The 16523-nt window shown below is 38.5% G+C and overlaps 3 pseudogenes; 1 reads left to right on the forward strand and 2 right to left on the reverse strand.

The window, feature by feature from the left end:
- Nucleotides 1-210: 210 nt before the first annotated feature.
- Nucleotides 211-2455, forward strand: LOC136279379 (uncharacterized; annotated as a pseudogene).
- Nucleotides 2231-7456, reverse strand: LOC131798403 (golgin subfamily A member 6-like protein 25; annotated as a pseudogene).
- Nucleotides 7457-8676: 1220 nt separating this feature from the next.
- LOC131798431 (uncharacterized) lies at nt 8677-15262 on the reverse strand (annotated as a pseudogene).
- Between the last annotated feature and the right edge of the window lie 1261 nt (nt 15263-16523).

Below are 16523 nucleotides of genomic sequence, written 5' to 3' on the forward strand. Positions count from 1 at the left end.
TCGGTCGACCTGCTAGAACGGTTGTATGTAGATAGGACTTCGCTGTGGTAATTCCATACGACAAATAGCGAATTCTATAGTAACTAGCAAACTCGTTATAGTCCTGCGAAGATTTTCGAATATTGTACATCCCAAAAGGCTTCCCTGCAACAAACTTGAAAACGCGACAATATGTAGTGCACTGTAATCGAAGAAGGATTGGAGAGCATTATGACTATTATTGGCACGGTAACCAATCAGTTACACCACTTTCTTAAATGTGTGTTCACCGAAAAGTCACATCATTGCGTGACTAAGAGACGGCTTGCTGAGCGGTGGTCACGGTGGTGAAAACATTTCTTGGTGATTAAGAAAAATTTAGGGCATCGGCAAGATTCAGGGGGAACGTGCAGTTCTTAAATCAAGTGTGTGAGGGATATAGAAGTTTACAGCTGCATAAGCAGGCTTAATTTTGGCGAGCGAGTGCTCAGATTTGCTTGGTTGAAAATAATAGATGCCATCTTTGATTTTTACAGCAGGCGACGGTTGGAGAGAGGAAGAAATTGGCAACCAAGGGGTTGGGAGCGATAGACAAGATGAAGAGAAGGGGAGGGGAGGGAAAAGAACTTTTGCCCTTTCCCAGCCTCCTTTTACCCACTGTCCACTTAAACTTTAAAGCCAAACGTGCCCCAAAAACTGACGTTAACTTACCCCAAGAACAACCCAGTTCCCAGGGTCCCTTCTCTTTTTTTTTCTTCTCACTCGAGAATTTAGGAGGAGAGTTTAGGAAACAACGACGGCGACGCCGTGGACGTCGGTTAAAAAAAAGAGGACTTATGTTTTTACCTACGAATCTCGCGACACTCTAAAGTCATTTGGGTTTTTTTTTTCTTTTTTTTTTTTTTTTTTTCTTTTCTCTGTCCAAAACTACCTCGAAACTGAATATGAACACAGCGTTAAATTAGAAATAGAAATTTAAAAATTAGCCGTCGTCGCTCACGTTCTTCAGACAGCCATGGTTCTGCTCATTATATATTTTGTTTAGTAACGTTCCCAACACCGTTGCCGTCGCGGTTTTCTTAAACTCCCTAGTATCTCGAGGGAAGGAAGAGAGAGGTACCCTAGGAACGAGGGTTTGCCCCAAAATCAGACATCAGTGCCTGCAGGCTATGACCCCCTTTGTCTTTTAGAGAGGCGATCAACGATGACCTCAGTTTAATCTTGCCGCTATAAATGATATCACTCTTATTAAGAAAAATTGTTAATTTCTGAATTCTTTGGTTTGATTTTCCTAGGAAGCAAACAAGAACAGAGAACAAGTTGGAGATTAAAGCCAGAGTACTGTTCTTTACAATTTCCAAAAAGATGGAAAGTATCCAAAGAAGTTCGAGGCCAAACTGGTTTTGTTGTGATCCACCATTACTCGTCCAAGACAGGAGAATGGACAAGTACCGAGTTTGACGGCGGCCGGTATGAGGAGGCTTTGGGCCGAAGTGCACAAGATCGAAACACACATGTCTGCTATCCCATATGAGGTGAACAGGGCACCCAACAAAAGCTCTCACGCATACGTGTTATAGCCGAACCATCCGCTCATGAAAACGAGAACATTAGCTTTCTTGTTGAACTGCAGAATGAAATAAAATTCTTTCAGTTAGAAATAGCAGAATCCGAAGCTCTCCAAACGAGTGAAAAAACTGAAAAGCTGAAGAACGCACTGGCAGAGTTGCAAAGCTTGAAAGTCAAGGGTTGCTCTTGGGAGACAGTTGATAGCATTAAAAGGAAGATTAAGTAACTTTCTTAGAGAAGTAACGCAAAAACCATCACATAGTTTTTTTTAAGGATCAAGTTATATGATGAGGTGAAAGAAAAATCGTAGACCAAACCACTAGCATTTCAGAGTCAACTGATACGTGAATAACTCGAATCGGACACTGTGAATTAGGCTTTCCCCAAAAGAGCGTTAATTACCTCATGCCCTCTTGATTGCACTAATGATTCCTTTCTAGATTTCTTGATTGGGGTGAAGCAATTTTAAGCGAGGATATCTTGCTAGTAAGCAGGTTACTTATAACAAAAAACTCAGTTTTACACTCGGTATATAGAGTTGTTTGCTTGCTTATGTTTATTTTCATTGAATATTACGTATAAATGTACAAAACTAGATACAATGCGTCACTGAAGGAAATTTCTCAGTAAATCTTCCTGGTTGTTTTTAAGACGAAAGGTTTGTTGTAATTCAGAAGCAATGTTAATCATCACAATTTTCTGGAGACGAAGAATGACTGACTTCTTGTTGCAAACGTTCACCAATTAACGAGAGTCTCCTGCCTGACTTAAGCGTAGCTGCATCAGCGTGTGGTTTGGGTCTGTTATAAAAAAAATACACAAAAGCAAGAGGTTATAAATTGTTATAATTTCTTGACATGGGTGACGTTTGAACTTCAAGAGAACCAAATTGAAATGGCTTTTGAGTTTCAAAAATAATAAAGACTCATTAACAGTGTACATAAAATTGTTTTTGTACTAGTCCAAAATTATAATTCGGTAAATTATGACAAGCATTATGAAATACTTAAACGCCTTAACTCCCAGGTATCACCAAACCTTATTGATAAACTTTGGCTTCGGATTAACTTCCAACGGACACTTACGCAAACCCTAACCCTAACCCATATCAAAATTAAGAGGTTGAGTTATCTGAACGGTAAAAGTAGTCTATTGAATTATTCTTAGATCTTGCGGTAACTTGTGTCGTATGGGGTCAGCAGCTCATTTGCAAGGGTGAGGGGGGGGGGGGGTCAGGTAAACTTTATCGTGATACAAGTAAATATCCTCCATTTCCCCTGAAAACAACGTATCCCCCAAAAATTCCTCCACTCCCTCCCCCCCCCCCTCCCCCCTTTATAAGGTCCAGCAATTACACCTCTACACGGACACTCCTACTGATGCGTAACTTACAAGAAGCCACTGCTATTCTCTCGATCGGCTCTCTTGCCTCGGATCTCTCTCAGCATGTTCTTACGACAGTTCAACATCTTAATATGACTCATTCGGTCTTTCAGGTCTTGAACCTGCAACATAGACAAGGTAAAACATGAAAAATCTAAAAGCACTTTTACAGCAGAACTTTCAGCATTTCTCATCATTTACTCTGACACGGAATGAGCAGCTATGACGACCAATTTTACCCAAGAGAGTGTAAAGATTTCAAAGGTATATATTTAAAGTACACAGCCTTCACTCAGTCCACTAAAAGTTTTCTTTCCCAAGGTGGTACTTTTTATGTAAGATTTGGGTCATTTCAATACGATAGAATCAATTACAAAAACGGACCGTGTTACAGTTTTTGACGTGAAAACCGAATTGATCACGTGAACAGTTCACCATCTGCAAATTTCGGACGCTGATTAAAGCCAGGAGTATGACAAACCCTATACAGACATTGATACAAAACCAGTCTGACCTTTGTAATGGCGAAGACATCCAGCAGTTGTTTCTGAACATCAATCAACATATCTATAGCCTTGGCTTTCGCTTCATCACCGTCTGAGATCTGACTCATGGTTTCCGTGATCCTTCGGCATTTTTCCTGGGCCTCTTGAATTGAAACTTCCTTTTGATGAGACTTTCGTAAGAGCTCCTCTTGCATGCGGTTCTTGTGGTCTTCTTGGTTCTGTTTGATTTCAGTCTTTCTGACCTTCTTTTCCCTCTGATGATGGAGAGGGTTTAAAATAGGCATATTATCATGGTGGAATTCAACTGGATATGGTACAAAAATTGGGTAAACCTCCCTGACTACGAATTGCTAGTTCCAAACTAAGTGTTTGAAAGCAAAGCTCTGTCAGCTGAGACGAACTGAATCGAGTTTAAACATCACATTACTGGCGTTGGCCAGATCTCTTAGAGATAACTTTTCTGTCCTCAATCCCAACCCCCTCACTCCTCATCCAATGTTGCAACTAAGCATAATTAAACATAATGTAAAACACGTCACGTGGACGGAGCTGAATAATGAATGTGCATGTCTATACATGCAGTATATATTTTTTATCTGACCGTTATTTTAAAGTGTTGAAAGTCGTTATATCCTTCATCAACTGAAACTGTCATTTAATAAACTATCACTGAGGACCGCCCAACATCCATGTATTAATGTAGACTAACTTTCGCAAAATGCTTTTTCGCGATCAAACAACAGCAACTTTGGTGTGCAAAGGGTATTTTTTTGTCCCCGTTGTAAGACATTCTGCAGCGAAAGTTTTGAGCATAAACTTTCTCTGCTTGCCTCTTAAACCAATGACAAAACTGCACCGCTTTTCAATTTTTCAAGACTCCATCCATTTCATTCTGGTGTTGCTATGGTTTCATGCATGAGCCCATGACATAAATTGACATGCGCCGATATTTTTCAGCTCTGTCCATCACGTGTCAGCCAATTTTTCTAGCTAGGTAAAGTAGAATTTACTGATCAAATGAAAATTCTGCCCGAGAAAAACATGTTGACAAATGCAATTTGTCCACTCGTGGTTGGCGCCTACGGTTAGCTCGCGATAAAACCTCATCGTTACATAGGTAAAGATTTTTAAAAATTCTTAACCCCTTGAAAATATAGGTTATGAAACAAAGCCAATGTTTGTAACCTTTTCCCAGAGCCTATTTGGAATATGATGACTTAAACGATGATTAAGCAGACCTTGATTTTGGAGAATATTTTCATAATTGTTCTTGAACTTCCAAAAGCGTGTCGGTGGTTGAACCTCGTCGATCGATCATTTGTTGCTGATGCAGTTCAATTCGTCTCATTCTTTCTTGTTCCATGATGTCCTTCTCATTTTTTTGCTGGCCGTCGTCTAATTTCTTGCAGCATCATCTCCTTCAAGTCCTCTGTTTTCTCCCGATCTTTTACTTCCTTAGCGGCGTCGGCATCCTAAGAGCAAAGCAAAGGATTTTGTCTTTTCTCGACCTGCTTTGCGTTCACTTATCAAGTAATCGAGATTATCATTGATGCAATTATTCTTCCTTTTCATAGGTCAGGAACCCTGCACAAGAGCTGTAGATGACTTCCTGGGAAGGATGGTTTGCTCATGCGCGGTAACATGGATATTTGGGTCCACGCCTTTCCTATGGAAACTGGCAGAACATTGCTTTGAGAGAACCATTCTCGAAACAGACATACACTAAGTAATCGAGAGATTTAACAGTTATTGATCTAGGTTATCGCAAAATATTTCGATTTTCAGAATCTTACGAATTGAAAGTAATTTCTTCAGAATGTAGCAAGATAACATAGGAAATCAATCTATATCACTTTAAATTTGCGACTGACGTGTCAGACGAAACATAAATTATTCATGGTCTCTCTCTAGGCAAATCACTGACTCAAACTCGTTACTGCGACGATTTACTTCCCTATTGCTCCTTACCCTCATCATTTGAAACGCATTTTTCAGATCAGCGTGTACATAACTCAGTCTATCGTTTGTTTCTGCCATCGCAAGCCCCGTTTCGCTGACTGTCTCTGTTAACTCCTTCATTTCTTTTATCTTTCTCGTCCTTTCTCTCTCGAATTCTTCTGTGGCTTTCATTCTGGCCATCTTGCTCATAAGTTCTTCGTGCATTCTGTTCTTGGAATTTTCCATATTGCGTCTGTCACGCTCACATTCCATTTGAAACTTAGCCTGAAAGATTGAAACATATACAACAGTTAATAATGGCAATAGGATTGAGTATAGTCCAATTTGCTCTGCAATCATACGAGTGATCGACAAAATTAGACGACGGCGAAGCGGGAGTCCAATTTGTCAATCGCGAGTATGATTACAGACAGAATTAGACGACAAGAAGTCCTGTTAACAATTAGTCATAACCGTTTCAATTTCCGAAAACAAAAAATACATTTAGGTCAATTATCTCCAGTAGAGACAAAAAAGTAAAAGTACAAAAATGTCTCCATTTTGAAAATTCCTCTCTTTTTTTTAGGATAAGTTGTTGCTTTGGTTATTGTGTTTAATGCTGTGATTGGTGGATTTGGCAGAGCGGACTTAGTATGATTGACTACTTCAAATGTAGAACCACAGGTGTCCGATTACAGCCAACTGTCTGATTACAGCTCTACAGAATGATTAATGAAAAATAAAGCAGCTAATGCAGCAATCACGTTTGAGGAAACTGTAATGGTTTATGATTAATATTATACAAGGAAGTCCCAAGGGCGTGAATTCATATTTCAATCGCGTTTCGTTGGCTCATGCTGTAGAGTGCCTTGCGGGAGAGTTAGAGTGCCAGACCGGACGAACACTCGAGGCTGCCTTTGCTCAGTATGACATCCTCAAATGGTTCGACGATAAACCGTAGGCCCTTCCTCCTGCACCTTCTCTGAACTGGTTATCAGGAAACATTAAAGAACCTTCGCATTTCTCGCAAAGAGTAACGTACATAGTTCCCAGTGTTGAGGCCTGGTCTTGTTATTGTTTATACTTTTTTAAGATTCCCAGAAATATTTCTATATAATACAATTGAGAAAGAAGACGAAAAATCTCTGCTTGATGTTGCTGGCGTAATTGTCTAGTTTTTTTCAGAAATTGGCTCACGTATGCAAGATAAATGGTGTGAATAAAAACAGTTTTGACTCTGTTGTGGATAGAGAACAGCGAACAACCGGAAGCAAGAAAAACAAAAAGTCAGCTTACATCGTGAATGGCAAAGAGGTGTAGAAGTTCCGTATGAACATTTGATAACTGTCCACTCTGAATAGAAATGTCCAGCTCGGTTTCTTCCACATCAGCTGAAAAAGGTATTGACATTCGGCGAGCTCTTTCACCTTCCTCAGCTCTATTGACCATCTGAATTGTGTCCTGTAAGTCTTCACCCTCCAGGTTATTTGAATGGTCTAGCTGTGAAATTACTCCTTTTAGCCAATTTTTGTGTTCACTCTTCAAGGTTGCAACGTCCTGTGAAAGGAAGGATTTATATCAAGGAGAGTAAAAGGAAGGAATTTCTCGAAATATTTTAAATTCAATTATCAACTTCCTGGAACACTGTGGCAGAGCAACGGATCGATGTGGGGATCAGGCCAAGAGTGTCAGCTCTTCCAGTACAGGTAAAAATACCTTTTTCCTTCTTTTAAGGAGAGATTGAACGAGCATGCTTAACGACAGATTAAGAACAAAAAACTTCATCTCTAAAAACTCACTCAAGTTCGCAATTTAATGTTAAAGTTTAGTGGACAGCTCTTGCAGCAATGCCAAAAGTGGAACTATGCGGCGCTTAAATAAGTAACTGATGTTATTGCGCCTCACATGAACTATTCACTTACCTTGTGCCGAGCACATTGTCTTCTTAACAAACTTTTCACTCCCAGTATCTCCTTCTCAATTTCTTCAGGGTCAAAATCTGAATCACCGTTGTCATCCTCACTATCGGTGGTGCTGTCATGTTCAATGGGAGGTTTACTTGTTTCGGCGCTTTCACTCATACTGATGGCGACTTCCACTGCTATATAGTCCTAAAGCTTGAATTTATGCCAATGTTAGTTAAGGGAAAAATGAGTATTGCGCAACAAGAAGTAATGATGTTAATTACCTATTCTTCACTAATTAGAAATATATGCGCGCGCATCTTTACATTTAATGAGCAGAAAAAAATCACCAAAAAATTCGATGCGTACAAGCAGATGCGCAAAGAAATAAGAGGAGCTACAGTGCTTCATCTGTTTAAGACGCTACTTTGCTAATACTGCGTCTAAATAACTGCTGGGATTGACCAACCTTGTACCAGGTCCCCAAGAGGCATGTTGTTTCGCGTAGCTTCGATCTTTTTCATTGTAGCGTGAGAAACAGATCCAAAAACCCACAAATTGGAAATAAAAGGTTTTCGTTAAAATTTTGTACCTTCCGGAATGTGTGCGGTCATTTTCACTTTCCCACACAAATCAATGATCTCCTTGGCCTGTCATGGAGAGAAGAAAGGTGCAAAAATACAACTACAAAAGAATTTGCGAAGCACTTTTACCTCTGTATCTCACACATCAACAACTACAAAGATTGAGGCCACGCGAAACAAAATGTCCCTTGAGGGACCTAGTACAGGGTTAGGCAATCCTTGCGTTCATTCTAACCCCAGTATTAGAAAAGATAGCCAGCTAAATTGTATGGTCGTAATTCGATTTGATCTGTGAAACTGGTTATACTGCAGGGTTGCAATCTGTTTACGTACCCGGAAGTTCCAATTTGGATGCCACATAATCAAGTGGCCCCAGAACTTAATCTCTGAATAAGGGCATTGATGTAAATTTTTCCGTTTCCAGGCTAGTATATTTTTGGCATTAAATGCCACGAAACCTTTCAAATAACTTCCGACAGGACTTTGTATTCGAAATAATGTTGCTATAGATAAGTTTTGTAGAAAGATAGAATATTTAAATTTTGATCGAGTTCTCATTGATTTGTTACCAGTTTTCTTATTCTCGTAATGGATGGCTTGCGATGTAAAGCTGATTGCAATTTGGCAACATTTATTCCCGAACACTGAACACAGCAAGCAGTAGATCTTTTCTCTAAGAAAACAATAAAGTGTAAACCAGGGTTTAGGACAAAACACTGATCAAATTTTTCAAACAAAAGGAATTGCCAAAAATTAGTTTTCTAGAAGAGTTACAATATGACCAACAAAACCCTGAAGACATTTTTGGTCCTAATTTTGAAAGCAAATTTTATTCATTTAAGTTGTGTACTACAATTGCGTTAGTATCTTAATGTTAAGCCTGCACTCCGATTGGCTGACCTCCTCTTTCATCTCATATACAGCGAGTTGAGAATATCCGGGACTTCATCAATAAATATGGTATATAGAGGTTTTTCTAATTAATGGCTTTCGAAATTAGGTTAGTGAAAACTTTCCATCAACAAAAATTTCGAGATCGCCGCTCATTTTTCATAATCAGAAAAATTCTACAACTCTTGGTGTGTATCATCACTTTTTGTTTTCCATTCCGTCTCCTCGTTCTCATCATCGTTATCACTATCATCTTCATCATCCTCCATGTAAGCGTCATTTGGCTCCGGACTATCCATTCCCGGGGGATTTCCGGCTCTCCCCCCACTCAAGAAACCGCTGGATGGCACGGCGCAGGTTATTTTGTACTTCCTGCTTAGTAACCTGGTCTGAGACGTTTGTCTCGTTGCGCAGTTTATTAAAAATCTAAAATCAAAATTAAGAAATTAAAATTATTTTAAGACACATTGATTAAACTAGCGATGACCTCCAAAGCTGTCGATTGTCTAAGATCATCTAACTGCCGTTCGAAAAGGAGCTGGCAGTGGTATGCATATAGTGTCGTTTATTTTTCCCTTAAATGGATGTTTTGAGAAACAGACCGTGTGCTAAATTGACCAAACCAGAAAAGGGCTTTCAATCTGGAAATTCCATTCTGTTGAACGTAACTTAAAACGCTGCACTTGGAAGTTTTTAAATTACTTATAAGAGTAACAGCCTGATGAAAACAAAGGTTTGCTTTTGGTGGACGCTTACATTATAAATCTGGAAGCTTCTCTTATTTCTGAGAGAGAAACAGAAAATCAGCAAAGACTAAACGTCTAAACCGTAGTCTACTTACAAGCTCTGCAAAAACTTCGGTTCCCTGTGTCGCCTGGTTATGGGGAAAAAAAAGTTGTCATCAAAGTGCACGAACTTAAAAAAGTAAATGGAAGGAACTGAAACATGGTGCTGTTTCTTCATTGAATGTATGGCTAACATTTACGAAAACAAAACAAAACATTCCTCAAAACAAAAAAGGCTAACAAACCAAAAATCTTACAAAAATAAAACAGTCTCCTAGAGCTAAAAAAAAAAAGGTGTATTTACAGGCATGATAACTGTGCGGAGAAAGAAAAGAAATACACCAAAAAAGCAGGAAAAATTGCAGATGGAACGACACGCAAGCACTTGTCAAACGGCATGCAACACATACATAAAAAGCCTCTAAACACTCACCTCCACATAAGCTCGGATAAACTTGTCCCTTGACACGAGACCATCAAGAGCCAAAAGTTCCCTAATCACATCCCTGGGGTTTAATCACAGATACATAGGCAATACTCATTAGTTATGACTTGGAGGGAGTTGGAAGATTTTGGAGTTTTCAGAGGGTGCAGGGGTTTGGGGGTCAGTCGGTGTCAAAAGAGCATAAAGAGGGACAAAGCAAAATTGATTGCCAAAGGGGGGGGGGGGGGTCATAAGGATATTACAGAGCCTTAAGGGAGGAGAAATCAAGTAAATTATATCGTGACACAAAAAAATTCCCCCAAACCCAACCCCCCCCCCCCATTGGGATGTGAAAAGTTCTGCATGACTTTGATAAAAATCCCTCAAAATCATCCTCACTTAAACAAGAGATATGAGTATTTACCTGACATTTGCTACATCAATGACTCCATACTCTGCCTCCTCTGTGTTACTCACGTCCGTTCCTTCAAACGCAAGAACAGTTTGCCTCATTTGTTCACGGGTTAGCTTCAAAACCTCTTGTTTGGTTATAAATCCTTTTTTGTTCCCACCAAGCCAATCAAACATCTGCCAGCCAAATAAAGCATTTTCATCAATTAAAAAAAATCCTTTTTGTGACTGAAAATGACATATCAGGCCATGAAGAAATCAAGACTGGCTGAAACTGGAATACAATTCAAATTAAAATGAAAGCATTACATTGCAAATTATTGGCTGCTAAGATGCCATCACACCATACATAAAGACTATGTATATTGTCTATAATGGGGTCACATTTCCATTACAGTTTCTACAATGGGTAAGACAATTCTGGTAAGTAGGGATTTGAATATAGGAAGATTTGCAGTTAAAAATTGTAACCATAAGACCAAAAGCAACTAAGGTGGGGTCTATAATTGGCCAAAGAATAGACTATAATGGGTTAGCTGCACATACCCAGTAAAAATTGACCAAAGCACCATTCCCCTCTCCCTCCCCCAGATGGGCTTTGGACAGCTACAAATGCCCCATAGAGACACAAATTGGAATATAGTGGGAAAAGGTTGCGAGAGACAACTTGAAAATCAAAAGGATTTCTGTTGTCCCACGTATATTTAACTTTTGATCATGGCAATACCTGAAGTCCTTAGCACCTAAAATGAATTCTTCCCCTAATACCTCAAGGAGGTTTATATGGCAAGACTCATTTAATGAAACTTTCTAAGGACCAGGAATATTTTTTCCAGATACCAGAGGTTTGAATTTCAATGAAAAAATGTTATACTGACCATTAAAGCCTGTTGCCTGACTCCTTCAACATAGCTATATAGCTTGTGTACCTTCAGGGAAAAGGAAAAAGTAAACTCTCTTCACAATCATATGCCTTGCCAATTTTTAGACATAATAAGTGAGTCTCACCTGACACACATAATAATCCAAAATGCTCCTGTTGATCATACAACTTGAAATGCTTATTATTTTTGAAGGCTACTTTTTCTGCCATTTCAGATTTATAATAACAGCTCACCAGTGGGGGTCACTTTGCAAAAATATGATTTATGAGATTTTACATCTTTTCTGTCTCAAACATCATTCACAGGGACCTCAAAAGGGCTACTTGTCACATTGAAGGAAATTTTTAACTTCACAGCAAACCAATCTAAAATAACATAGCATCCCTAAAAATCACAACCAAAGCCCATAAACATCAGCAAAGGGTATTTAAGATTCCAATATGAAATTCTTGTGTAATATCATTTGTTTAAATTCAGAGCAATTAATAAAAATGCGAGTGGTACACTCTCCTTACCTCATCTTCCTCTGTAACGTTTTGGATTTTTCTTAAAATTCCATCTTTATCAAGCTTTTCATCCTTTCCAAAAAAGTCCAGCATACCTTCCCTAGAGTAAATAACAATGTGAAGTTTAAAATCATCATCCCAAGAGCACTTATCTCATTAATGTGTGACATCAAACAGAAGTCAACACTTAGTTACTATGTTGCCTTGATATGCCACACTCTCACTCTTAAACTATGGACCTGAGTCACTGAAAGGCTTCTCATAGCATTATTGAATGAATGAGGAGCTGTATTTACTTAATATTAAAAAAATGGCATGCCACTAAATTAACCAAGAGAAAAGTTTGTTTCTTTAGCAGCAAGTGGTTCACACACATACCGCTAAAATTTGCGCAAAGCTTCTCCTTATGGTGGCTTGTTAGAGCAATGGGAAGCATGTATCTGAGAGCCTAAGTTCACATACTAAAGATAACTTCTGCCCCCTCCCTCTCCCTACCTGAGGACATTAAGGCAGCATTTATACCAAGCTTGACACAGTTGTTAACAGGTATATTATTAGTGTCAACTATAATTTTGTCATATCTGATGCAGAAATAATGAAAAGTGACCCACTATTTATGGTGTAAAAAGAATCTACAACCAGTTGTTAAGAAAACATTAACTAGTTGAAATTAGAAAATAACTGAAATGAAAATTAAGTGCCACACATGCATGAAGCCTGTGGTTGGAGTGAAATTTGACAATATGTGTCATTTGGTGCTGTTTCCTTTTTCCCCAAGTTAACTGTTGATTTGAAAACACATAACCAAAAGCTACTTTGTTGATCCAATTTTGTCACAGTTTTGATTAATTGGTAACAGGACCTTGTGTCTTCCAACTAGGTAGACATAATTATACTCTCTTGTATGATTACAGGCAGAACTGGACTCTTCTTAAGCCTATTACCACTAAAGAAGCTGTCACAGCAAAACCTTCATTTCTTATCAAATTCCTCTTGAAAACTTTTCCTCCTGATTAGGTCCAGTAAGCTCCAAATAAGAGCATAAGTAATGTTAAACTTTGGCTTTAGTTTCCAAATTCCCAAATTAACCCTTATTACCAAACAGAAAATAAAAATAAAAATAAAGTTCAATTGAATACCTAACTGACTCCAAGTCTGTGTTACCCATACTCAGATTGCCATGTCCAGGGTATTCCCAGTCTAACTCCATCTCACTCAGAGGTTTGAAACTTAATTTCTCGTCACAGCCAGTGAAATCAATGTCATCAACACCATCCAGCCGGGAGAACAACAAGGATACAGCCACATTATTGGTACCATATGAATTCACCTGGTGATAGTAACCTTTGAATAGAATATTATATTGGCATTTAAGAAAACAACACTCAATAGAAATGTATCTCAAAACTTTCAGTTCAAACAAATCTATTTGGTCAACACACTATAATGGTGATGAATTCATTTGAAACCTGGAACATGTCTGAGTAAGCTATTTTCAATTAGTTTTCTTTAATGATCTCAGAAAGTAAATTGTTTTAAGTTACATAAGTCAAATGTTAGACAAACTACAGGAACACCAGTCTGAAGATCAAATTCTTAACTATCATTTTAACAGGTGCAATGTGTTTCCAAAGCTGAATAACATATAAAGTTATGAGGTGAGTTGCTTTTACCTATAAATCAAGAAAATTTCAATTAATATTAAAAATATGTTTTTAAGGTTTTGTGGCTAGCTACAATCTTGAATCCATTGTGAAAAAAACACACCATTTCATGATATCACACATTTAATGAGGGTAACATTTCAGCAAATAAAAAACAGTAACTTAACTTTAAGAGCCACCTTACTTTTCGGTAAGAAGAGGCAGTCGCCAGCATTTATGGTAACAATGGACCAGGGGACTTCAGAAACCTTAGGATACTTCAACAGATCAACTTGCTGAATATTTACGCGTGAAAATCCACCAACATTTTGTGGAGGCTCCCATGCTTTGTATATCTTATCTTCATATTTGTACTCTATCAGTTTCCATTCCTTGGTACCATTGTATAAACAGTTGATAGCATTGTACGCATCTTTGTGGAGTATACTTTTGGTGCCTCCTCCACTCATCCATAAATCTACTTCCACAAGTCTGTCCTTCAAAAGGCCACAAGTCAGGGGGGGAATGACTGTCACATCACGCCACATGGGAGTAGGGAGTTCCGAGACAATGTAGAGATTATTGTTTTCTTTATGGTAGTTATTGATGAAGTTTCCTTTAAAAACAAGAAGGAAAATAATCACACTGAACTGAAATCAGAACAAGAAATAGAAGTTGGTCTGAAAGCTATTTTTCATTTAAGAAGAATTTTCAAATTTTTGGAACTTTGAAACAAGTTTGCAGTTTGCAGGGGGAACAACTAACCCTTAAACTCCCAGAAGTGTTTAAACATGTCACTTTCCGTGTCATATCCATACATTAGCAAGCAAACAGGTGATGACAATACTCTAACTTATCAGGTAAAAGTTGTATTTTGATTTCACAACAAATTCAAATCACTAATGTACAAGGAAATGTGAAGCAGGTATAGAGGGATAGAATTAACAATCAGATGGGCCTGGAACAGTTGACATACTCACCAAGATTACCTTTAGAGCACTTACCCTAAAGGTTAAGAGCCTCGAAGGATCCTTCTTTTCAATTAAAGTATTCGTATTTGAGAATCAATTATTACTTGATTCTTGTGCCAGAAAAAAAGTCTTATACCACACAATTGGTTTGATTGTTTTATTCGCTCTCGTGATTAAAATAGCAGTAACAAAATCCTGTAAGCAATACTGGTGCTTCTGTTTTGTGGTATATATCAACATTCTACTGAGAATAAGTGCGAGGATTGAAATTTTACTCCAACTCCGAGTCCATTAAATATTCCTTAAAATTTTGAAATTAATGAACAAAAGATGTAAACTTCTTAACTCACCAATTGTATCCCTACCGACTCCCTTTGCTCCGATCGGAACTTTAGAACTCTTTTCTTTCTTTCCTTCTAGCCGAACCTCTAAATCTGCAAAATTTTCCTTCAGATACTTATCAGTCCATTCAGTAAATGCTCTCCCAAGTTTGGCGGCTCCGCGCAACACAACAGCCTTCGAGGGTCGAACATATTTAGTCCAGAATTCTTGAGGAGACGGCACTTCTTGTAAATCGTCCACTAAGTTTATTTCTGGCGGCCTGTGAGATCCTAACGGCTTCAAATGACCAACAGGAACGTTGAAATCACCGCCAGTTGTGAGAGATACGACTTCAACTAAAGCTACAACGAAATTGAAATACAAGCGACGATTCATAACTGCAAAACCTCTCCACTTATGACAGCTGTGTGGATGAATTATGCTATCGCTCGGGAAACTCGGCCAGATTTGAAAAAAAAAAACAAGAAAAATACTCTTGTCAAATCCCGCGATCTCCGTCCACATTCAGTGTTTCTGTTTATCGGTGAGCAAAATATTCCTAATGGGTGTAGGGTGCGTGATTTGAAAACAGCTGAAGTTCTTTGAGGATGAGGGTACAATAATTAATCCACCCTTTTCAAGTGTGCTTTTGTTATCAAAAGTGCATATTGTCTTTTGATAGAACCACAGGCGAACCTTAAGCGTACTATGTGTGATTTCTGGGTTTTAAGGTCATAAACAGGAATATCTAATGTGCCGATTGTGGGGTAAATTTAGATTGAATTTTAAGGGTTCACGCGTGGCGTAAAATAAATAGAACAGAAACAAAAATAACAATGATAAACAACGCGAGAAATTAAACGTGTTTTAAAACCTCGTTACTTTACTCCATGCCTGCGTGGTCTCTTCTGGCCGTTTCCAACGCTATTTTATCGTATTTCTTTAAACCCCATCCTGTGCGTCATAGTACACAAAAAATTGCCAAATTTCAAACTTCTTCTCCGCAGGTGAAACGTGGTAAGATGACGAGATAAAGAATTTGAATCTGAGCATTTCAATCGACTTAAAGTGGGAGTTCATTAAGAGTAAAAAATTACTCCCGGGGGGAGGGGAGGTTACTTTGGTCAATTTGATGCTGGGTAGGCGCTGCTGGCCTCTCATGACAGTCCATATGTCTATCCCCAAGTCTAACGACTTTTTAACCGCGAATCTTTCCATTTTTAAATTCCCTCTTACCAGAATTTCTTACTCCCAAAATCCCGAAATTGTGTAGCCCCATCCTAGTGACTCTAAAAAAGGCATCCAGCAGTAAAAATGCGACCCCACACAGCGGTACCAGACCTTTTCTACGGAAGTACCCCTCCCTCCCCCGGGGAATTACTAATACTCTTCATGCGGGTTTTTACTAACTCAGGACGATATTCAAAAAAGAGGAAAAGAAACAGAGTGTTGCTGGTTATTTTGAGGAACACTGCCAATAGTTCTCTGAAGTTTTAGCTCTGAGTAAAAATCTGCAGACAAAAGCGAGCTTTTTAGGTGCCAAATTACAGTGGAATTGTTCAATCTTTTAAAGAGATCTTAATGAAGAATGGCGTGCTCTGCATAGAAACTTGTAACCAGAGCGATTCTCTCAGCTCGGTGTCACATCTGCTCACAAATTTTTTACATCAAAATTGTTTCATTTCCTATTAAAGAAATCAACAGAAATCACTTTCCCCTCCTGTAGCAATCCATAACTTCTTTGCTGAAATTGGTATGTTCCCAATAAATTTTTGACGAGACTTCAAAAACTGGATTTTTCTCTTTTTGTTCTTTTTTAGTTCT

This window comes from Pocillopora verrucosa, chromosome 1 (genome assembly GCF_036669915.1).
Source record: "Pocillopora verrucosa isolate sample1 chromosome 1, ASM3666991v2, whole genome shotgun sequence".
NCBI lineage: Eukaryota > Metazoa > Cnidaria > Anthozoa > Scleractinia > Pocilloporidae > Pocillopora > Pocillopora verrucosa.